The sequence below is a fragment of the Heterocephalus glaber genome, unplaced genomic scaffold (genome assembly GCF_053883595.1).
Source record: "Heterocephalus glaber isolate CG9 unplaced genomic scaffold, H.glaber_assembly_v1.0 deba00001613, whole genome shotgun sequence".
NCBI classification, from domain to species: Eukaryota; Metazoa; Chordata; class Mammalia; order Rodentia; family Bathyergidae; genus Heterocephalus; species Heterocephalus glaber.
The window spans coordinates 2,130,391-2,154,511 of NW_028258384.1; positions in this window are offsets into that span (position 1 = coordinate 2,130,391).

Below are 24,121 nucleotides of genomic sequence, written 5' to 3' on the forward strand. Positions count from 1 at the left end.
TTTAATGACATGGAAAACGTTTACGACATATTATCAAATAAAAAATCACTTTGTAAAGTGATGTGCATAATATGGTTGCAATTTTATTTTAAAGACATTTTATGAGCATAGGAAAAACACACCTGAAGGATACACAGTGTATTTAAGTGTTAATATAGATTTCTGAGTACTGGCATTAGAAGTGATTATTTTCCAAAGCTTTTGCAACAACCATGCATTACCTTTTTGGTCAGAAGGAGTAAAGTGTTACAATGAGGGGAGGGAGAGCAACAGAGAGGAGAGGAGAGGAGAGGGGAGGGGAGAGAGAGAGATTTTCATTTGGAGTAAACTATTTTTATTCAGTTTCCTGTGCATTGTAAACTGTCTATTAGACTGTAACCACCACGTAGGCAGTGATTAGTTTTGTTTTTTAAAAAATTTTCCCTGGTACTTCCTACCACATAATGTTCTGGATTCATTAAACGTTGATTAACTGCACTTGCGTATATGCATGCATATAACCCTATGTACCTGTGTGGGCATGCATATTTAAATATGCCAACCTCTTTTTTATCAGTAATTTTGGGGAAAAAAGTTAAAGGCAAGTTTGTGAAAAATGCTATGGGTCTTTTGCTACATGTTGAGAAAGGAACAGTGCTCTGTATTTGCTGAGGCTAAGGGTACAGAGTGACCAGTAAAGATTTCGGATCACACTGGTCAAGTTAGTCCATTTAAGCCCAAGCAATTATTTTCTTGTACAGTACTATCTCTTGGTGAGATTGAGCCCAACTCTTCTGTGATTCTACTAATTAGCCTATCTAGGTGCTTTACTGGAAATATTTAAATAAAAAGCTACATACCAGTGTCACTGGTGAATGGGGTGTCTGTACCCACCCGGGTCTCCTTGTTGCAGCCAGTGTTAAATCAGCTGAAGTGACAAGGACTTTGTCCTGTTAAGAGGCAGGTAAGCAAAACATGTTCACAAGTCTTTATTCACATCTCATTTGCCATCTCCAGAATTCCACACTTTGCTTCAAAACTAAGATAAGAATATAAACTTTGTACAGTGCTTCGGCATATCAACAGGTACCCTAGAGAGAATGAGTGTTAAAATCCCTCAAACCTCTAAATTATTAAAAAATCCTCATAGAGGCTCTTCAGAATCAGACAACAGAGCTCAAGGATTTATACTTTTGTTATTAGAAATAGAAGGACAGGATAAAAACCCAATTTTGAGACCTTGATTACTTGATTTTAAAAAAATAGTTATGATTGTGGAAGGAAGGTGGAAGACGTTTTAAAGACCGATTATAGCTTATCTTCAATTATTGCTGCAACTGAGTTGAGATGGTTTGGGAGCTTAATCAAGATTCTGGCCTTCCCTCAGAAACACAGCAGGTAACTGAGTAGGCTTCTTTTGCTTCCTCAAAGCCTCTGATGGAGAATTATTGATTGTGAGTTGTCCTGTAGGAAATTTTTACACAGTCAAGTGGGGAGTTTAGAAATCTGGGCAGATTGATCAACTGTAAATTTATACAGCTTCATTATTTTGGTCCATTGCAGGCTGTATCTGGGGACACACTAATACCACTGTCTTCTTACATATGTTTGGACTATCAAGATATGGAATGTCACTATTAAAATCAAAAGCATCAAGCAGCAGATATCAGCTTAATATTTCCTCTACTCATCAGAAAGTCCTTTAAGTCTCCTGTGCCAATATCCTGGCAGCAGGATCTTCACATTCAGCAAAGATTTGATAGCAAAGAGCACTAGTGTAGCCCGCTTTACTCCTTTTAAAAATTAACCAGAACATGTTACTTGTAAGTAATGAAAATGCTAACCCACTCTGAGGCCCCTCAACCACATCAGATCTTACATTGGAAGTGACATTTGCAAACAATCTTCTATTTTGGATTTTGTGGGAAGATGCAGGAGATACCCTTGTGATGAGGAAAGGAACTGGCATGACACAGTGAAAATTGTAGAATTCTTCTTTTTCTTCCTCTTCCTCTTCCTCTCCTCCTCCTCTTCCTCCTCCTTTTTTCTTCTTCCCCTTCCCCTTCTTTGTTTTGGTTTTGTTTTTTTGAGACAGGGTCTCATTGTGCAGTTCAGACCAGCCTTGAACTCACTGTGTAGCCCAGGCTGGCTTCAAACTATTGATCTTCCTACCTCAGCTTCCTGAGTGCTGGGATTTGAGGCGGGCACCGGCACCATACCTGATGTTTATTTATTCCTTCTCATTCCTATGTTGTACTCCCATTTCCTTTCCAAATTCCATATGCAACCATACTATTGTGTTTCATATGTATCTTTTAATTTATAAATATTCTTACAAAATGTGTATTATCCTGTATGTGTTTTTCAGTGTCTGTAAATGGTATTGTGTTGTATATCTTATTTCCCTTTTAGCACTATGCTTAAAAGCTCTATCCATGTTGCCTTGTTTATGTCTGGCCCTTTGCTTCCTTCTATTGTATGGTATTCCAGGATGTGAATCTATTCTCCTACCATGTCCACCTAACTGCAACCATAAATCATAATGCAGTGAATACATCTGTACTTGAATTCATGCTAAGAACTTGTTGTTGAAGTACTGGGGATTGAACCCAAGGGCTTTGCAATGAGCTACATCCCCAGCCCTTTTTAATTTTTAAAGACAAGTTCTTGCTAAGTTCCCCAGGCTGGGCTCAAACTTGTGATCTTGTTTCAGCCTTTCAGAATAGTGGGAAGGATTCTTTTTTTTTTTCTTTTTATGGTACCAGGGATGGAACTCACGACCTTGCGCTTGCAAGGCAGGCGCAGTGCCACTGAGCTAAATCCCCAGCCCAAGAATTTCTTTAGTATATCAACTCAGGAACAAAATTGCTGGGGCATGGGGCCATGCATCAGTGTTAACTAACTGCTTCTGGTTAGTTGTCTGGAATGATAGTACAAATCTTCATTCTTAACTGTATGAGAATTCCTATAGCCATTAGCCTCCACCAGCACTTCGCAAACTGCTTTCTAATTTTTGTCAGTTTAATAGGTACATTTACTTAAAAATTTACATTCCTTTAATTACAATTGAGCTGACCATTGCTTTAATGTAAGTGTAAATATCATTTGCTTGTAAATATCATTTTCATTTGCTCATTTTTCCACTGAAATTGTTGGGCTTTTGTTGTCAGTGATTTGTCGGAGTTCTTGTATAGTTTAAGTGTTGTCAGTTTTGGACATTGAAAATATTTTCTTTAATTTTTTGATCTTACTATTACTGTTGTGATGTTTAATATTTTAAAAAATTCTTATAATCATTTTATTAGTCTATGAGATACATAATAGTTACATTCATTTTGGGGAATCAATATATACCTTTCTTTATTCTCCCCTTCTCTCTTCCCTTGATCCCCTTCCCGTTCTCCAAAATCTGCCTCCTTGTTTCCTACTATCTCTCCTTTATTTTACACTTTAGTTTGTATTCTGGGTTTCTTATATTGATGTTCTATGTTGAAAAGAAATATTTAATTTTAGCATATTTGAGTTTATCAAAGATTTGTCTTCTAGTCTGACTTTTGCAATTTTATTTTAAAAATTCTTCAATTCTTCCCTCAATCCACATTCCACTCCCAAATCACAGATATTTTCTACTAAAGTTAAAGTGTTAATCTTTCACTTTTAGCCCTATAATTCATCTGTTGTGCATCTTTTTTGTTGTTGTTGTTGTTCTGGGATTGATCCTATGAGTATTGTACCACTGAGCTACATCCCCAGCATAGTTTTTGTTTATTTTGAGACAGTCTTGCAAAGTTTCTCAGGTTGGGCTTGAACTTGCAATTGTCTTGCCTCTACCTCCCAGAGTGCTATGATTACTAGTGTGCACCAACATGCCTAGCTTATTGCTCACCTTTGTACTTCATATTTTTATTAGTACATCTTTGCAGTACATAGATTACCTTTGATATGTGAAGATGGTATATGTACACAACATATCTCAATTCCCTTTTTCATCCCCTTTCCCTCCCCTACCTCCATCTCTTGATCCCCTTCCCATATGAGAAAGATCTATCTCTCCACTTCCTTTTATCTATCTTTCACTTTGCTCTTTATTTGTAATTTGAGTTACTCATATAAAAGAGACCATGCCATAGTTAAGCTTATGTGTCTGATTTATTTCACTTAATATTAATGGTCTCAAAGTCCATGCATTTGGCTACAAATGACTCAGGCTTATCTTTCCTTTTAGTAGAGTAGTGCTCAATAGTGTAAAAATATAATATTTTCTTTGTCCATTCATCTGTTCATGGCCATATAGGCTGCTTCCAAGATTTAGCTATTATGAGGTGTGTTGCTATAAACATGGGTATGCATGTATCACTGCAATATGACATCTTTAACACTTTTGGGAAGATATCTAGAAGCTGGGTTGAATGGCATTTCTAGCTTTAGTTTTTTGAGGAATCTCCATACTGATTTCCATAGTGGATATACTAGTTTACATTCTCCACAACAATGTGGAAGTGTTCCTTTTGTCCTGCAGCCTTGCCAGAATCTATTATTTGATTTCTTGAAAATGGTTATTCTTTCTGGAGTAAGTAAGATGAAATCTCACTGTTATTTTAAATTTTGATTTCTCTAATTGCCAGCCATATTGATCAATTAATTCTTCAAGTATTGGCCATTTGTACTTCTATGAAGTACCTATTCATTTCATTTGCCCACCTTTTTGATTGGGTGATTTTGGGGGGCATCTAAATTTTTTGAGTTCTTTATATATTTTAGATGTTAGTCTTCTGAGGAGCCTTTCCTATTCTGTGTAGTAGTCACTTCACTCTGTTGGTTGTTTCTTTTGCTGTTCAGAAATGTTTTAATTCGATATGATCCCATTTGTTGATTTGTGATACTATTTCTTGTACAACGGGGGGTTCTGTTCAGAAAGTTCTTGCCTATGTCTATAACTTTGAGTTTTATCTATTTTATATTTCAGCATGTTAAATGTTTCTATTTTAACATTTAGTATTTTGATCCATTTTGATTTTGGTTTAGTACACAGCAAGAGATATTAGTTTGGGTTCAGTGTTCTGCATGTGGATAGCCAGTTTTCCCAACACCATTTATTAAAGAAGCTATCTTTTCTCCATCATATGTTTTTAGCCCATTTGTGAAAGTTCAAATAATTCAATGTGCTTGGGGTTGTTTCTGCATCCTCTATCCTGTTCCATTCATCATCATGTCTGTTTTTGTGTCGGTACTATGCTGTTTTTAATCATAGCTTTGTAATATAATTTCAAGATCTGGGGAGTGAGATGCTTCCTGCTTTACTTTTGTTTGTAATTCTAGGTCTCTTCTGGTTCCATATAAATTTGAGGATTGTTTTCTCCAGTTCTGTGAAAAACCCTATTGGTATTTTGATTGTGGTTGCATTAAATGCATCAATTTTGTAGTATGGGTATTTTGCTTTTTAATTTTTGTTTTTGTTTTTGTTGTTTGTTTTTTAAGACAGGGTCTTGCTATATAGTCAAGACTGGCCTTGAACTAATCATGCAGCCCAGGCTGGCTTTGAACTTGTGGCAATCCTCCTGCTTCATTCAGTCTCTCAAGTGCTGAGATTATAGATGTGTGCCACCATGCCCAGCTAAAAGTATGGCTATTTTGAGTAGATTGGTTCTGCCTATCCAGGATCAGGGGATATCTTGTCTTTTTTTTTTTCGTACCAGGGATTGAACTCGGGACCTTGTGGTTGTGAGGAGGTAGGTAGGCAGGCAGAACCACTGAGCTAAATCCCCGGCCCATCTTGCTATTTTCTGATGTCTTCTCCAATTTCATTTTTCAGAGTACCATAGTTTTTGCTGTAGAGGTTTTTCATTTCCTTGGTTAGGTTAATCCCTAAGTATTTAACTTTTCTTGGTGCTATTGTGAATGGTATTTTTTCACCAATTTCTCAGTGGATTTATTGCTAGTGTACATGAGCACTTTAAATTTTTCTGTGTTGATTTTTGTTCTATATTACTAAAGCTGGTTATCTAGTCTAAGAGTCTTTTGGTGAATTTTTTGGGTCTTCTATGTAGAGGAACATGTCATCTAGAAAATAATGATAATCTGAATTCTTTCATATATATATATGAAAAAGATATTTATATATATATTTAAAAGACATATATATATCATTTATTTCTTTTTATGACCTAATTGCTCTTGCTAATATTTCGAGTATTACCTTGTACAAGACTGGTGATAGTGGCTGTCCTTGTCTTGTTCCTGCTTTTAGAGGGAAATCTTTCAGTTTTTTCCCGCTTGATATGACATTCACAGTAGGTTTGTCATAAATGGCTTTTATCAGATTGAGAAAAGGTCCTCCCATACCTATTTTCTTTGTGTGTTTATCATGAAAAGATGTTGGATTTTCTCAAAGGCCTTTATGCACCTATTTTTTCCCATTAAATTTATTGGTATATTTTAGGTATAAAATACAGTTACATTCATGATTGGGATTTTGTACCATTACATGAGTGTCTTAGTTCTTATTTTTTTCCCCTTCCCTTGCCCTCTCTTCACCCTCTCCACCCTCTCCACCCTTCCCTATTTGCAAGGACTTTGTTTCCATTTTTTTCCTTTTCTCATATTTTTTCTTTTCCCTTTTTTCCTTACCCTACCCCTTCCACTTCCGCTGCTCCTATAGACCTTTTCTTCTTGTTACACAATATCAATAATACATTTTTAAAATTAAAATATCAATAGGAGACATTATCACAGATTTTACAGAGTTTAAAAGGATATAGAGAGCATATTACAAAAATCTTTTTTAAAATAAACTTGACAACTTCTAAGAAGTACCTTGGAAGACAAATTAATGAAACTAACTCTGGAGGAAATAAAAAATTTGAATAGCACCTATTAAAGAAAGTATATTCCTAGCTTGAAAACCTACCTGTATGACAACAACAGGCTCATATACATTTTAGCTGATAAATTATATCAAACAATTAAAGCAGAAAAAAGAAGGAACACTTCTCCCCTCATTTTAGGAAATCAACATTGTGCTAATCCTAAAACTGGATAAAGATAATAGAAGAAAAAGGTATGAACATAGATAGAAATTTGTTTAACAAAACAAACTCTTAGAAGTCAGATCTGGCAGGATGTAGAAAGTGGTTTTGTTACAGGGATGGCAGTGTTGGTTCAGCATTGGAAGATCCACCCCCAAAAGTCATCATTTTAACAGAGGAAAGGAAAAAGCCATATGATCCTGTCACTAATTGGAGAAAAAGTATTGGACTAAATTCTACAGCTGTTCATGGTAAAAGCTATCAGGACCCTAGAAGTAGAACAGAACCTTCTCAACAGATTAAAGACATGTACTCCATACTTCCAGCGAGAACGCCTTGTATGAATGGAGAAGATACAATGCTTTCTCCTTAAGGTGGGGAACAAGGGCAGATATGCTTACTCTTCATCTGTCCATTAAACTTTGAAACCTAGTCCCCACCAAAATAGTCTGGCAATAAAATGACACAATTAGGGTAGGATTGGGAAGGTAGAAGTAAAATCTTTATATGTAGATGAAATGATCATCTACAGAGAAAATACTAAGAAATCTCTAGGAGCTCCTAGAACTTGTATTTGAATTTAGCAGGATTAGAAAACACAAGGTATATATAAAAATTCAGGTCTGTGTATACTTGCTATAAATGAAGAATTGGATATTGAAATTTAAAAGTTATGTAGGAGTACAAAGGACCTAGAAAAGTTAAAAAAACAGTGTTGGAAGACGTTTAGTACCTCATTTTAAGACTTCCTCTAAAGCTACAGTAATCAAGGCAGTGTTGGTGTAAGGAATGACATATACATCATTTGAATAAAACAGAGAATCTAGAAATAGAACCACACATATATGGTCCACTGAGCTTTGAAAGATTATTTAACAGCATTTTATAGAATATAAACTCAATTCAAGAGCCGAGGAAGAGATAGTGTTTTCAGGAAACGGCACTAGAACACCTGGTATCTGTATATAAAAATTAACCTCAACCCTTTATTTACATACATAAAAATAACTTGAAAGGATCTATGAACCTAAATATGAAAGCCTAAAAGTATAAAACTTTAAGAAGAAATTATAAGGGAAAATGTTTATGAATTCAGGGTAGGCAAGAACTACCTACGATACAAAAAACATGATGTATAAAAGAAAGAAATTGATAAATGAGATTCCATCAAAATTTAGGACTTTAAATGACATCATTAAAATGAAAAGTAGTCCTTAAACAGACCATATTTACAATGCATATAACCTATGAGCAGAATATATAAAGAATTCTTAGAGCTCATTAATAGACAACCCAATTAAAATGTAGACATAAGAAGATGATAAATAGCCAGTACAGCACAGGGAAAGGTGTGCAACTCTAGAATCAGAAAAATACTAATCAGTACAATAACAAGATTGAATTATACACTCATTAAGGAGATGAAGTTAAAAGTTTTAAAAGCCTTGTCATGACTTTTTCTTTTTGTTGGATTCTCCCCCTTTGTGTTTAATTTGTCATGCCCAATGGATTCATTCTGCTGGGTTACCTGGGGTTGTGATCCTCATTGTATTTTCCTAGGGTATTGCCTAAAATTTTTTGGAGTGCTGGTTTGATATTCATGAAGTTCCTGAGGTGCTCTTTGTCATGAAAGTATCTTATTTCTCCATCAATTTTGAAAGATAGTTTTGCAGGGTACATCAATCTGGGTTGGAGGTTGTTTTCCTTTAGGGTTTGGAATACATCACTCCAAGCTCTTCTTGCCTTGAGGGTTTGCATTGAGAAGTCTGCTGTGATTCTGATGGGCTTTCCTTTGTATGTGATTTGTTTCTTTTCTCTCACTGCTTGTAGAATTTTGTTCTTCTGTTGGATTTCTGGAATCCTAATTATTATATGCCTATGTGTAGATTTTTTTTGATCAAGGTTAGCTGGAGTCCTATATGCCTCACTTATCTGTATGTCAAGTTCTTTTCCCCTCCTTGGGAAGTTTTCTGCCATCACTTCTGTGAACAGTTTTTTATGTCATCTGTACTCTCTCCTCTTTTTTCATTGACTCCAATCAGTCTTATGTTATTCTTCTTTGCATCGTCTAGCAGCTGCTGGATTGAGTTCTCGTGTTCCCTTACAATTTTAAAGCAATTTTTCGTTTCCTGGTCACTAATTACAATCTTGTCTTCTGTATCTGAAATCCTATCCTCACATTGGTTCATTCTGCTGTGCAGACTTTCAATGGAGTTTTTAATCTCCTGGAAATCTGTTTGCATCTGTTTTATGGATTCCATTTGTTTCCTATGTTGGGATTCCATCATATTCCTCAGATCCTCTAAGTTTTTATCTGTGTCCTCTCTAGATTTATTAAGCATGTCTTGCATTATGAGCACAATCTTTGCTGTTATCTGAGTAATTATTTCTGATTTCATTTTTCCCAGAAGCTCTTTGTTTGCCAGTTCAGAGAGTCCAGGTGTTTGAGTATCAGATTGTTCCATCTCTTTTCATTTGGGGTTGCCGTAGGTGGTCTGGAAGTCTGTTTTTGAGGCTTGTTTACACATCTTCTCATTTCCATGGAGGTGGGGGTGCTTCTGGCACCCATGTGGCTCACCTTCTCTGCCCTCGGAGCTTGGGATTGTGACTGGGGAGCTTCCTTCCTGGTGCTTGCACCCGGCTCAGCTTCTCTGCCCTAGGACCTTGGGATGGCAGCGGGGGACCTTCCTTCTGGGTTCTGGGACCGGCTCAGCTTCTCTGCCCTAGGAGCTTGGGATGGCGGCAAGAGAGCTTCCTTCCTGGTCCTGGCACCAGCTCAGCTTCTCTGCCCTAGGAGCGTGGGATGGCGTTGGGGGAACTTACTTCCTGGTGGTAGGACTGGCTCACCTTCTCTGCTCTAGGAGCATGGGATGGTGGTGGGGGAGCTTCCCTCCAGGTGCTGGGACCAACTCACCTTCTTTGCCCTAGGAGCGTGGGATCGCGGTGGGGGAGCTGCCTTCTGTGTGCTGGGACCGGCTCACCTTCTCTGCCCTAGGAGCATGGGATGGTGGTGGGGGAGCTTCCTTCCGGGTGCTGGGACCTGCTCAGCTTCTCTGCCCTAGGAGCTTGGGATGGCAGTGGGGGAGCTTCCCTCCAGGTGCTGGGACAAGCTCACCTTGTCTGCCCTAGTGTGGGATGGCGGCAGGGTAGCTTCCTTCCATGTGCTGGGAGGGGCTGAGCTTCTCTGCCCTAGGAGCTTGGGATGGCAGTGGGGGAGCTTCCTCCCTGGTGCTGGGACCGGCTCACCTTCTCTGCCCTAGGAGCATGGGATGGCGGTGGGGGAGCTTCCTACCGGGTGCTGGGACTGGCTCAGATTCTCTGCCCTAGGCCTTTTTGCACCTATTGAGATGATAATTTGATGTTTGTCCTTGCTGCTATTTATGTGATATATTACATTTATTGTTTTGTGTATGTTGAACCATCTGTGTATCACCAAGATAAAGCCTACTTGGTCATGATGTATAATTTTTTTTATCATTCTTTGGCTTCCATTTGCCAGTATCTTATTGAGGATGTTTGCATTTATATTCCTTAAAGTGATTACTGTGTAGTTTTCTTTTTTTGGTTGGATCCTTTTCTGGTTTTGGAATCAGGTTGATAATTGCTTCTAGGAATGGTTTTGGGAGTACTCTTTCCCTCTCAATTTCATTAAAGGATTTGAGGAGTATTGATGTTAGATCTTCCCTGAAGATTTTCTAGAATTCAGCAGTGAATTCATCTGAACCTAGGCTTTTCTTGGTTGGTTGGTTTTTTAAATTGTTGCTTCAATTTCATTGCCTATTATTGGATCATTCACGATTTTTATATCTTTTAGGTTCAGTCGTGGTAATTCATATGTATCTAGGAATCTACCCATTTCTTCTTTTTTTTTTTGCCTAAATTCTTTTATTGGTACATTTTAGGTATACAATATGTTTACATTTATCATTGGGTGTTTTTACCCGTACATGATGTGTCTTGGTTCTTATTTTTTCTCCATCCCCTGTGATCCCTTCCCCGCTCCACCTTCCCCTATTTACAAAGACTTTGTTTCCATTTTTTCCTTTTCTCATAATTTTTCTTTTCCCTTCTTTCCTTTCCCCTTCCCCTCCCACCTCCCCTACCCCTTTGGACCTTTTCTCCCTATTTAAAATTATCAATCATTCATTTTAATTATTTTAATCCTTATTTACACTTTCAGTCTCTCACACTAGAAAAACTATTTGGTATTTACACATGTGTGTCCTATTTATTTCACTTAAGAGTATGTCCTCAATATGCATCCATTTAGCTGTAAATGTCTCTAGTTTCTCATTCTTTATGCCTGAGTAGTACTTCATTTTATAAAAAAAAATCACATCTTCTTTATCCAGTTTCCAGTTGATGGGCACTTGGGCTTTTTCCAAGCTTTAGCTATTACAAACTGTGCCACTATAAACATGGTATCTATTTCTTCTTAATTCAATTCATTGGCATATAGGTTTGCAAAAGAGTAGTTAATAATTTTTTTTATTTCAGCAGTGGAAGTTGTGATTTTGCCTTTTTTATTTCCAATTGCTTTGGAGTCTTTTCTCTGCCCCTCCCCTTTTTTGTTAGATTGGCTAAGGATTTGTATATTTTGTTTATTCTTTCAAAGAACTAACTCTTCCATTCATTGAGTCTTTGTATTGTTTTTTAGGTCCAATTTCATTGATTTTAAACACTGATCTTTATTACTTAGTTTCCTGAACTAGTTTAAGGTTTGGATTGTTCTTGTTTTTATAGGGCCTAGAGGTGCATTGGTAGGTTATTTATCTGGGCTCACTTTGTTTTTGTGATGTGGGTATTCACAGCTATAATCTTCTTCTCTTACATCTGCTTTCATTTGACCCATCTACATTCTAGTATTTTGCACTGGCCTTATCATGGAGTTCTGGAAACTGTCTTATTTCTTCCTTGATTTCTTCTCTAACCCATTACCTATTTCAGAGTATATTGTTTAATTTCCATGCATTTAAATAATTTCTCCATTTTCCTTTGTCATTGATTTCTAGTTTCTTCATGCTAAGAACTATGCTAAATCAATCAGTGGACTAATTTAGTACAACATACCCTTAATCCCAGTATCACACATCCTAGACCCAGCAAGCTCCAAAAAGCCCTACCCAAGATTGCATGAGTCTTTGAGGGGGCATCTAGATACAAGCCATAATCATTCTGCTATAGGCTGGAAGTGTAGCTCAGTAGTAGAGCATCTGCTTGCAATACATAAGGCCCTGAGTTGAATTCTTGACACTAGAGAGAAGAAAAATAAGAAAAAAATATGTTGCTCTGAATATTCATGAATATATCTTTGTATGGATGTCCATGCTTTCAACTATCTTACATAAATATCTAAGAGTAAAATCACTGGGCCTCACACATGCTTAGCAAGCACTCTACCACTGAGCTACCTCTCCACACCTTTCTTTTTAAAATTTTATTTTGAGACAAGTTCTTGCTACATTGTCCTGGCTGGCTTTGAACTTGCAATCCTCCTGCCCCTGTCTCTCTAGTTGCTGGGGCTGTAGGCATGCACCACCACACTCAGCATATATTTTGCCTTTCTAAAAAGCTACTATATTGTTTTCCAAAATGGTTACGTGAGTTTACATTCCCACCAGCAGCATATGAGAATTCTAGTTGCTCCATGTTCTCACCAACATTTATGGTCAGCATTTTTGGTTTTAGACATTTATCTAACTATTAGATATAATTGTGTGTTAGTTTCCTATTGTTTCTGTATTAATAACAACAAATTTGGTGACTTAAAAACAATACAAATTGATTGTTTTACAGCTCTGGAAATTAGAAGTCCAAAGTGAATCTTGGAGTGCTAAAATCATGACGTTGGCAGTACTGTGTTCCTTCTGAAGGCTGCAAAGGATACTCTGTCTCCTTGACTTTTCCATTTTCTATAGGCCTCCTACATCCCCTGGCTCATATATGGCCTTTTTCTCAAACCTCTGCTTGTGTTGGCACATCTTTCAACTGTAGTAGTCTGACCTCCTTCTTAAAAGGATATTGTGTCTGTCCAGATAATTCAGGATAATCTCTCCATTTTAATACCTTTGGAAGACCCCTTTTACATTGTAAGGCAGCATATTCACAGGTTCTGCAGATTAAGGTTTAGATATCTTGGGGGATAGGGAGCATTATTCAACTCATCATAATTGATATGTCTTCGTGTTTTGGACGGCTTGAAATAGAATTCACATACCATAAAATTCACCCTTTTAAGGCATTCATTAGTTTTTAGTATATTCACAAAGTTGGTTACCTAAAACCACTAATTCCAGAACATTTTCATCACCCCAACAAAAACCCCATAATGACTACATGTTCACCCATACTCATCCTCAGCCTTAGACAATTATTAATGTGCTTTCTGTTTTCATGGACTTGATTGCTTACTTAATGTAAATGGAATCATAGTGTATAGTCTTTTGTGTCTGGCTTTGTTCATTTAACATGTTTACAAGGTGTTATGGCTTGTATCTAGATTCCTCCCACCCCAAAGCCTCATGCACTCTTGGGTGGGGCTTTGTGGATCTGGCTGGATCTAGGATGTATAATACTAGGATTAAGAGTGTGTGGTACTCATGTGTAAATACCGGATAGTTTCTCTAGTGTGAGAAACTGATAGTGTAAACAAGAGTTAAAATGATTAAAATGAATAATTGATAATTTGAAATAGGAAAAAAGGTCCAAAGACGAAGGAGTGAAGGGAGGGGAAGGGGAAAGGAAAAGAGGGAAAGGAAAAACTATGAGAAAAGAAAAAAAAAAGGAAATGAAATCTATGTAAATACAGAAGGGTGGAGGGGGTGAAGGGTGCACAGGTAATGGGGAAAAAAATAAGAACCAAGATATATCATGTACAGGTACAAACACCCAATGATAAATGTAAACGAATTGTATACCTAAAATGTACCAATAAAATGTACCAATAAAATTTAAAAAAAGAGTATGTGGTACTAAATTAGTTCACTGATTGGTTTAGCATAGTTCTGGGTATGTATAATAGAAAGCCCCACGCTTGGTGTGGGTGGCACCAATCAATAGGTTTATAGCCTGGACAGAATATAAGGGGAAAGGAAGGAAGGAGGGCTTGCTGCTTGCTGCTGCTGTCTTCTGCCTGTCACGCCATGAACTGTTTCTTCTCTGTGATACCGCTTTGCCATAACATCCTGGCCTGGAGCCAGCTGACTATGGACTGCAACCTCTACAAATTGTAAGCCAAAATCAGTATTTCCTCCTTTAAGTTTGGGTGTTGGGTATTTTGCTCCAGCAATGAGAAAAGTAACTAAGATACAAGACTTACCCATTTTGCAGCATATATCAGCTCTTCATTTACATTTATGAGAGAATAATATTCCATTGTATGGATATATATCCACTGCATTAGATAACTATTCATCAGTTGGTGGACAGTAGAGTTCTTTTTACTTTTTTGGCTATTATGAATAATTGGGCTACAAATACACTATACAAGATTCTGTGTAAGGATGTGTTTTAATTTCTCTTGGAATTTTATTTTTCTTGCAGTTGCTGGATCACATGGTGCCTCTATATTTACTTTTTGAGGACTCACCAAATTATTTTCAAAATGGCTAAATAATTTTATATTTAAGAAGGTTTTGATTTTCTGATATCTACATATTCTCTCTAATAGTTGTTTTGTCTATTAATTTTGTTGTATCAGAGATTGAACTGAGGGAGCACTGAGTTACATCCCCACCTGTTTATTTTATTTTATTTTATTTATTTGTTTTATTTTGAGAGAAGTTCTCACTAAGTGGCCCAGACTGACCTTGAATTTATGATCTACTTGTTTCAGCCTCCCAAGTAGGTGAGATTACAGGCACACCTCACTGTGCTAATCTCATTTGAAGAATTCTGAGGCCACCCAGGAACTCTGTCTTTTAGGGGTGCAATGTAAGTTAATCAACTATTGACTCACAGTAACAAGGAGTGCCAATTTTTGTGTGTATGTGTAGTGCTGGGTATCAAACCCAGGGCCTCACAGATGCTAGGTGCATACTCTATCACTGAGCTACACCCCCAGACTTGTCTTCCAAATTTAGATTGATCATTGTCCACTCTAGTATTGGCTGCAGGTCAAATCTGCATGTCCATAAGAACAGATAACAAATTCAACATTTTATTCCCGAATGTCAAAGTTTCTTTTTCTTTTTTTATGATACTGGGCATTGAATCCAGGACCTTCACACTGAGTGACATTCTTAGCCTTTTTTTATTTTTTGTTTTGAGACAGGATCTTGTTAAATTTCCCAGATTGAGCTTCAATTTGTAATCATGCCTTAGTCTCCCAGAGTGCTGGGATTACGGGCATGTGTCACCATGCCTGGACAAAGTTCTTTTTTGACTATGACTCAGTCTTGCTTTGTGATGGGAAGATGTTATTATTCCTACTTTACATTCTGACATTTTCATGGCCTCTACCCTACCAGTTTTGAGAATCTTTCACCAACTTGATAAGAGCCGTGTTTTTTACTCAGAGTACATATATAGGATGATTATATGTTAACCTTTGCTAACCTAAGCACCTGGAGACCTGGCAATCAAATCTGAGTGAGGCTAAGATAAACTCTAATGACTGGTTTTGTTTTTCAGAGTGTCTTTAACATTGAGGTAGCAACTGATTGAGAAGTAATAAAAATGATCTAGGGTAATTGTGACAATACATGATGAATTGAACATACTTTATATAAATATGTATTTGATAAAACATATAATATATGCTATATACATAATATAATATTTGTTATAATAAACATTTCTATTAGTAGAATTTCAATATTGAACATTGTCCCCTGATGGCTACAACTTTGATTTCTAATAACAGACAGGAATTATGGAAAAAGGGAAGCCTCAATCTCTATTTCTGTCTCTCTTGATTGAATACTCTAAATTTATGATATTTTCTTTTAAAATGTTCTTTGATTATCAAAGTCATCAAGTATACATTATAGAAAATTTGACAAATACAAAAAAGTGTATTGCCCAAAGAACCAGATTGTACATCATTTCTCCATCAAGTGGCCACAAGAACAATAGCAACAATGGCAAAGAGAGACAACATTATTTCTGTGAGAAATTGATCCACAAGGATTTCAATAGAGAGAGAGGGAGAGAGAGAGAGAGAGAGAGAGAGAGAGAGATTGATTAAATGGTCAGAGGATGAACAAAGAACTCAGAAAACAATTATTAGTGATAGTGGTTCCAGGGGTAACTGCATTTTATCACATGCATTTATTGTCTGTTCCTTTATCATATTCCAATGAATGTGGCCAGCTCTGTAACCCCTAACCCTACACATACCGGTTTTAAGAACTAGGATATGATTTTTGGTGATAATAATTTGATATTATTTGTAAGAACTCAGGAATATTCACATTTTTACTTAACCCCATTACTCTTTTTCTTTTAAGATTCATAAAGGAACCATACACATACAGGAAAAGTATAGATAGATATTAAAATACTACTTTTGATTGGTAAAATTAGTGTCCAGTACTCAAGTACAGAATTCTCTGATAAAACTAGGTATCAAAGCATAGCTTAGGGTCAATGTCTAAAAAGGACTTCATCATTTCTTGCCAATTTCCAAACTTTTCAGTAATGGGTCACTGAATTGATAAAAACTATTAAGTTTCTGAAAAATCAAGTGAAAGGGGCAAGAAAACAAGATGACTTGGTACCCAGGAGGATTTAACTTAGTGTTTCAATCTCTCTAATGGCAGGAAAACCCTAAAGAAAAAAAATCTGGAGTTTGTGGCCTTTTAACCTATAGTGACCCTATGATATACTTTGGATGTTTAATGTACCATAAAGGTCTAATGTCCTCAGAGTGGCATTATTTGGAGTTGGTGGAGCCTTGAGGTGCTGGTGCCTTGTGAGAGGTCCTTAGGTCATTGGAGGCACTTCCATGAAAAAGATTGGGGGACCCTTTCCCCTTACATTTTCTTTCTTTGGTACTTGGCCATGAGGGGAGAAGTTTTGCTCCACTATATTCTTTTTTACTTTTTAAAAATTTTTATTAGTACATGTTTGCCGTACATAATGATTACATTCATTGTGATGAATTGGTATGTGTGATAACACATCTCAGTACTTTTTCCCCTTTCGTTCCACTTTCTTTTTTCTTTTATTTTTTTATTAGCACATATTTGTCATACATATTGATCACATTCATCATAGAGAATTTGCACCAGTGCATAACATGTCTTAATTCTACTTTTTCCCCATTCCCCTCCCTTTAACACTTCTTCCCCTCCCCATTTACACAACCTTTGTTTCCATTTTTCCTTCCATTCTTTTTTCCTCCTCCCTTCTTTCCCATCCTCCTCCCCTCTCCCTTGTTCCTCTTCCCATTTGAACATGTTCTTCCTATTTCTCAATATCTATCCTCCACTATGCTCATTATTTACCCTTTGGGTTTGTTATGGCTTGTATCCTGATGTCACTCCACAGCTTCATGTGGTCATAGGTGGAGCTTTTCAGAGGTGGCTGGATCTAGGGTGTGTGATGCTGGTATCAAGGATGTGTGATTACTAAATTAGTCCACTGATTGGTTTTGGAAAGTTCTGGGTAGTATCAAGGGTGGCCCACCCTACATGTGAGTGCTACCCACCCTAAGGGCACATAGCCTGGATAAGACATAAGGGACAGAATGAGGATCCCTGCTTGTCTTGTCATTTGCTGCTGCTGCTTGTCTTCTCCTCTGTGATGCCCCTCTGCCATGCCACCCTGCGTTGGAGCCAGCCAATAATATATTGAAACTTCTACAAACTGTGAGCCAAAATAAAGCTTTCCTCCTTTAACTTTGGGTGTCCAGAATTTTGCCTCAGCAACAAGAAAAGTAACTAAGACAGGGTTTCTCACACAGGAAAAAATGTGATATTTAAACTTGTGTGTCTGATTTATTTCACTTAAGATTATGGTCTCAAGGTGCATCCATTTTCCTACAAACGATGCAAGTTTATCTTTCTTTATGGCAGAGTAGTACTTATTATATATAAATATCACAATTTATTTATCCATTCATCTTTTGATGGGCATATGGGCTGTTTTCAAGATTTAGGTATTATGAATTGTGCTGCTATAAATATGAATATGCATATATCACGGTGATATGATGCTTTTAACTCTTTCGGGAAGATACCTAGAAGAGGAACAGCTGGGTCAAATGGAACCTCTAGTTTTAGTTTTCTGAGGACTCTTCATAGTAATTTCCATAGAGGTTGTACCAGTTTACACTCCCACCAGCAATAGAGAAGGACACTTTTTTCTCCAACATTCCCTTTTTTCTCCTAGCATCAGATTCATTTATTTACAAGTCTTTGAAAAGTTAATTACATACATACAGACTACAACAAAACTAATAAGCCCAAAACATATAAAACACATAGGACAATTACACTAAATCAAGATACATTTTTAGATATATTGTCCATGCTGGGTTACAGTAACTTTTTTTCTCTTTTTTTCCTATTAACTGTTCCTTATATTGTACTTTATTTATAGATGAGTTTCTCATATAAGAGAAACCATGTAATATTTAAGCTCGTGTGTCTGATTTACTTCACTCAACATTATAGGCTCAGGGTGCATCCATTATCCTACAAATGACTCAAGTTTATCCTTCTTTATGGCAAAGCAGTACTGCATTGTGTAAAAATACCACATTTCCTGTATCCATTCATCTGTTGATGGAGTTACAGGCTGCTTCTAACATTTAGGTATTATGAATTGTGCTGCTATAAATATGGGTATACATATACCACTGTGGTATTTACTGTATTCTTTTACCACAATGTGCTGCCTTGCCACAGGCCTAAAGCAATGTAAGCATTCAATCATTGACTGGGAACTCCAAAACTGTGAGTGAAAATAACCCTTTTTTTCTTTAAGTTATCTCAAGTAATGTACTTTGCTACAGTCAGATAAAGCTGCTAACTCAGAAAATTGATGTGGAAAATTAAGGTCATTGCTGTAACTATACAGCAAGTGGAAGAGACTTTGGAATTGGTTTGCAGTGAGAGTTGGAGTGTATTTGCAGGAACAAGCTAGAAAAAGCCTAAAATGCTACAAGAAGAACTTAATAGGTGATTGTGATGGAGGCTGAAAAGAGTAGAATACTGATAGAAATATGGTCAGAAAAGGCCATACTGATGGATTTTCCAACAAAAATGAATCTATTGGGAATTGGATTTGAGGCTATCCTTGTTACATAATGGTAAAAAAAAAATGCCTGCCTTTTTCCCATGAGGTTTTTGGGAGGCCAAGCTTAAAAGTGATAGCCTAGTGTATCTGGTGGAATGGATTTCAAGGCAGAAAAGCAGTCAGGGTGCAGCATAAGCACTACTGGCTGCTTTTAGTCAAATTTACAGTGAGAATTGGGAGCAAGGAGAAGCAAAGAAGAAAGATCTGGAAAATGTGTAGCTTGGACAGAAAAGGGGACAATAAAGGTTCAGCCAAAAAAGTTGCAGTTGTTAATGCTGATAAAAGGAAGCCAAGTACTTTGCACTGGGACAATAAGAAGGATACCTAGAGAGCATTTCAGAAATTGGCAAGACTATAGCTATCACAGGGTCAGGAATGTAGAAACGCAAATTTGTTCCAAATTTAGTCTAGGGCAGAATTATTGGATATATTTTGTTATAGCTCTGGAGTACCTGTGTGCCCAGGGCTCACTACAGAATCATTTCCTCATGTGCAGTTAGCAAGGCACTAAGAGGTCATTGCAGCCACAGGCCAGGTAGAGCTCATGCTGGACATAGACTTTGTCATTATCCATATGATGCTGCTTTTAAAAAAATTAATTTTATTGGTACAATTTAAATATACATAATAATCACATTTATCATAGGGAATTTGTACCTGTACATGGTATATCTTTTTTTGGGGGGGGACACCAGGGATCAAACTCAGGACCTTATACTTGCGAGACAGGCACAGTGCCACTGAGCTAAATCCCTGACCTTACCTGGTATATCTTGATTCCTCTTTTTCTCCCTATCCCTTCCCCTCCTTTCAGTCCCCCTCCCTTCCTTATTTGCAAAGCTTTGTTTCCATTTTATCCTTCTTTTCTTATTTTTTTCTTTTCCCCTCCCCCTTCCCAGTTCTTCTTTTGAACTATTTCTTCATATTTCACATTATCTATTATACATTTTGGTCCATATTTACTCTTTCAGTTTCTCACACCAGAGAGACAATGCAATATTTACACATGTAGGTCCAATTTATTTCATTTAAGAGTATGGTCTCAAGGTTCATCCCTTTAGCCATAAATGACTCAAGTGTATTTTTCATTTTTTTTTCTTTTAGTACCGGGGATTGAACTCAGGACCTTGCAGTTTCAGGGCAGGTGGCAGCACCACTGAGATAAAATCCCTCCCTTCAAGCATATGTTTCTTTATGGCTGAGAAGTACTCCATTGTATTAAAAAAAAACCCAAATCTTTTTTTATCCATCCATCGGTTGATGGGCATTTCAGTTGTTTCCAAGATTTAGCTATTACAAACTGTGTTGCTATATACATGGATGTGCATATAACCTTGTGATGTGATGCCTTTAATTCTTTTGGGAAGATTGCAAAAAGGGGAATAGTCAGGTCAAATGGGACCTCTAATCCTATTTTTTTGAGGAATCTCCACACTGATTTCCATAGGGGTTGCACCAGTTTATACTCCCACCAACAGTGGAGAAGGGTTTCTTTTTCCACAAAGCCCCACCCACGTTTGTTGTTGGTTGATTTATTGATAGTAGCTATTCTTTCTGGGTTGAAATGGAATCTCAGCATTATTTTCATTTGCATCTCTCGGATGACCAGTGATGCTTAAAATTTTTTCCATATATTTATTTGCTGTATGCCCTTCTTCATCTGAGAAGTGTCTGTTCATTTCAGATGACCATTTTTGGAATGGGTCTTTAAATTTGGGGTGTCTGTTTTTTTCAATTCTTTTTTTTAGTTCTTTTATTGGTACATTTTAGGTATATAATTCGTTTACATTTATCATTGGGTGTTTGTACCTGTACATGATATATCTTGTTTCTGATTTTTTCCACCAATACTTGTGCGCCCTTCACCCCTTACACCCTTCCCTATTTACATAGATTTCATTTCCATTTTTTTTTCTTTTCTCATAGATTTTCCTTTCCCTCTTTTCCTTTCCCCTTCTGCTCCCTTCACTCCTTCATCTTTGGAGCTTTTTTCCTATTTCAAATTATCAATTATTCATTTTAATCATTTTAACTCTTGTTTACACTATCAGTTTCTCACACTAGAGAAACTATTTGGTATTTAAAGATGTGTGTCCTATTTATTTCACTTAAGAGTATGGCCTCAAGAGTTCTGCGCACACCCTACTGAGGTCATGAGTCACGCGGAACACGCAGAATCAGCCCGCACCCCGGCAAAAAATCCACTGGATACCCCCTGCCCCGCTCCACTGTACAGCCACCTGCTTCCACACTACGAAGACGCAGAGGACACTGGACCACCAGACCATGGTACTGAGTCCTGCCCCTCCCGGCTCAGAGGTAGGGGCTTCTGAGCCACCATCCCATTGCTCCTGGTCCAGAGGAAAGGACTTCCCAGCCACCAGACCTCCCGCTGCTCCCAGCACAGAGGAAAGGGCTTTTGGGCCACCATCCATACCGCTGCTCCCAGCCCCTGTCCCACCGCTCCCAGCTCAGAGGAGGTAATCCGTGCAGGTGCCAACAGCATCCCCTCCCACCAAGTTGAAATGAGAAAACACATAAATAAGTCTCAAAACCAGACTTCCACATCACCTACAGCAACCCCAAAAGGAAATGAGATGGAACACTCTGATACTCACCCACCTGGACCCACTGAACTGGCAACAAAAGGGGATCTGGAAAAAATGAAATCAGAAATAAATTCTCAGATAACAAGAGAAATTGTGCTCCTAGTGCAAGACATGATTAATAAATATAGAGAGGACCTCAGGAACATGATGGAATCCCAAAATAAGAAACAAATGGAATCCATAAAAAAAGATGCAAATAGATTTCCAGGAGATGAAAAACTCCACTGAAGGTCTACAGAGCAGAATGAGCCAATGTGAGGACAGAATTTCAGAGATAGAAGATAACATTGCAATTAATGACAAGGAAAAGAAAAATTGCTTCAAAATTATAAGGGAACATGAGAAATCAATACAGCAGCTGCTAGATGAGGCAAAGAAGAAAAACATAAGACTGATTGGGCTCAATGAAGAAACAGGAGAGAGTGCAGATGACATAAAAAACTCTTCACAGAAATAAAGGCAGAAAATTTCCCAAGCGGGGAAAAGAGCTTGACATACAGATAAGTGAGGCATATAGGACTCCAAATAGCCTTGATCAAAAAAAATCTACACATAGGCATATAGTTGTTAAGATTCCAGAAACACAACAGAAGAACAAAGTTCTCCAAGCAGTCAGAGAAAAGAAACAAATCACATACAAAGGAAAGCCCATCAGAATCACAGCAGACTTCTCAACACAAACCATCAAGGCAAGAAGAGCTTGGAGGGACATATTCCAAGCCCTAAAAGAAAACAGCCTCCAACCCAGATTGATGTACCCTGCAAAACTATCTTGCAAAATGGATGGAGAAATAAGATACTTTCATGACAAAGAGCACCTTAGGAATGTCATGAATACCAAAACACCACTCCAAAGAATTTTACACAATATCTTAGAAGCAGACATTGTGGATCACAACCCCAGGAAACAAAGCAGAATGAACCAATCTGGAATGACAAGAAATTAAATGTAAAGGGGGAGAACCCAAGAAAAACAAAAAGTAATGGCAATGACAAGTCAGTACATTTCAGTTATAACCATCAATGTTAATGGTCTCAATTCACCAATCAAAAGAAATAGACTGGCAGAATGGGTCAAGAAGCAAAATCCAACAATACTCTGCATAAAAGAAACACACTTAATTCAAAAGGAAACTCACAGACTGAAAGTGAAAGGGTGGAAAACAATACTGCATGTGACAGGAACCCCCCAAAAAAGCAGGAGTAACTATCCTCTTTGCAGATCAAGTAGATTTCCAACCAAAACTGATTAAGAGAGACGAAGAAGGACACTACATCCTTGTAAAGGGAAGAATCCAAGAGGAAGAGATGAAAATCATAAATATATATGCACCAAACACTAGGGCACCCAACTATAAAAAACAAATACCAATGAACATGAAAAGTCATATATGCACTAATACAATTGTAGTGGGGGACCTCAATACCCCACTGTCTCAAATAGATTGATCAATCAGACAAAAAAGAGTAATGAAATACAAGAACTCAATCAAACTCTTGAACAAATGAACTTAACAGATGTTTACAGAGTCTTCCACCCCACAAAATCAGAGTACACATTCTTCTCAGCTGCACATAGGTCATTCTCCAAAATAGACCACATACTCACACATAGAACATGTTTAAGTAAGTGCAAAGGAATTAAAGTTATCCCCTGTATATTATCAGACCATAGTGCAATGAAATTGCAGATCCATAGCAAAAGAAACTCAAAAAATTTTATAAACACATGGAAATTGAACAACACACTTCTGAATAACCAATGGGTTACAGAGGAAATTAAAGAAGAAATCAGACAGTTCCTTCAATTAAATGACAATGACAATACAACATATCGGAATCTATGGGACACAATGAAAGCAGTCTTACGAGGGAAATTCACAGCAGTGAATACACATATTAGGAAAACAGAACGAGCCCAATTAAACAACCTGATGCTGCACCTCACGCTTCTAGAAAAAGAAGAACAGGACAACCCCATAGCTCACACAAGGGAGGAAATTATAAAGATCAGAGGAGAAATCAATGCAATGGAGACTAAGAGAACGATACAAAAAATCAATGAAGCCAAGAGTTGGTTCTTCAAAAGAATGAACAAAATTGACAACCCCTTAGCCAACCTTGTCAGAAAAAGGAAAGAAAAGGCCCAAATCCATGCAATTAGGAATGAAAAGGGTGAAATTACAACAAACCCAGCAGAAATCCAGAGGATCATCAATGCCTACTTCCAGAACCTATATGACAATAAGATGGACAACACAGAAG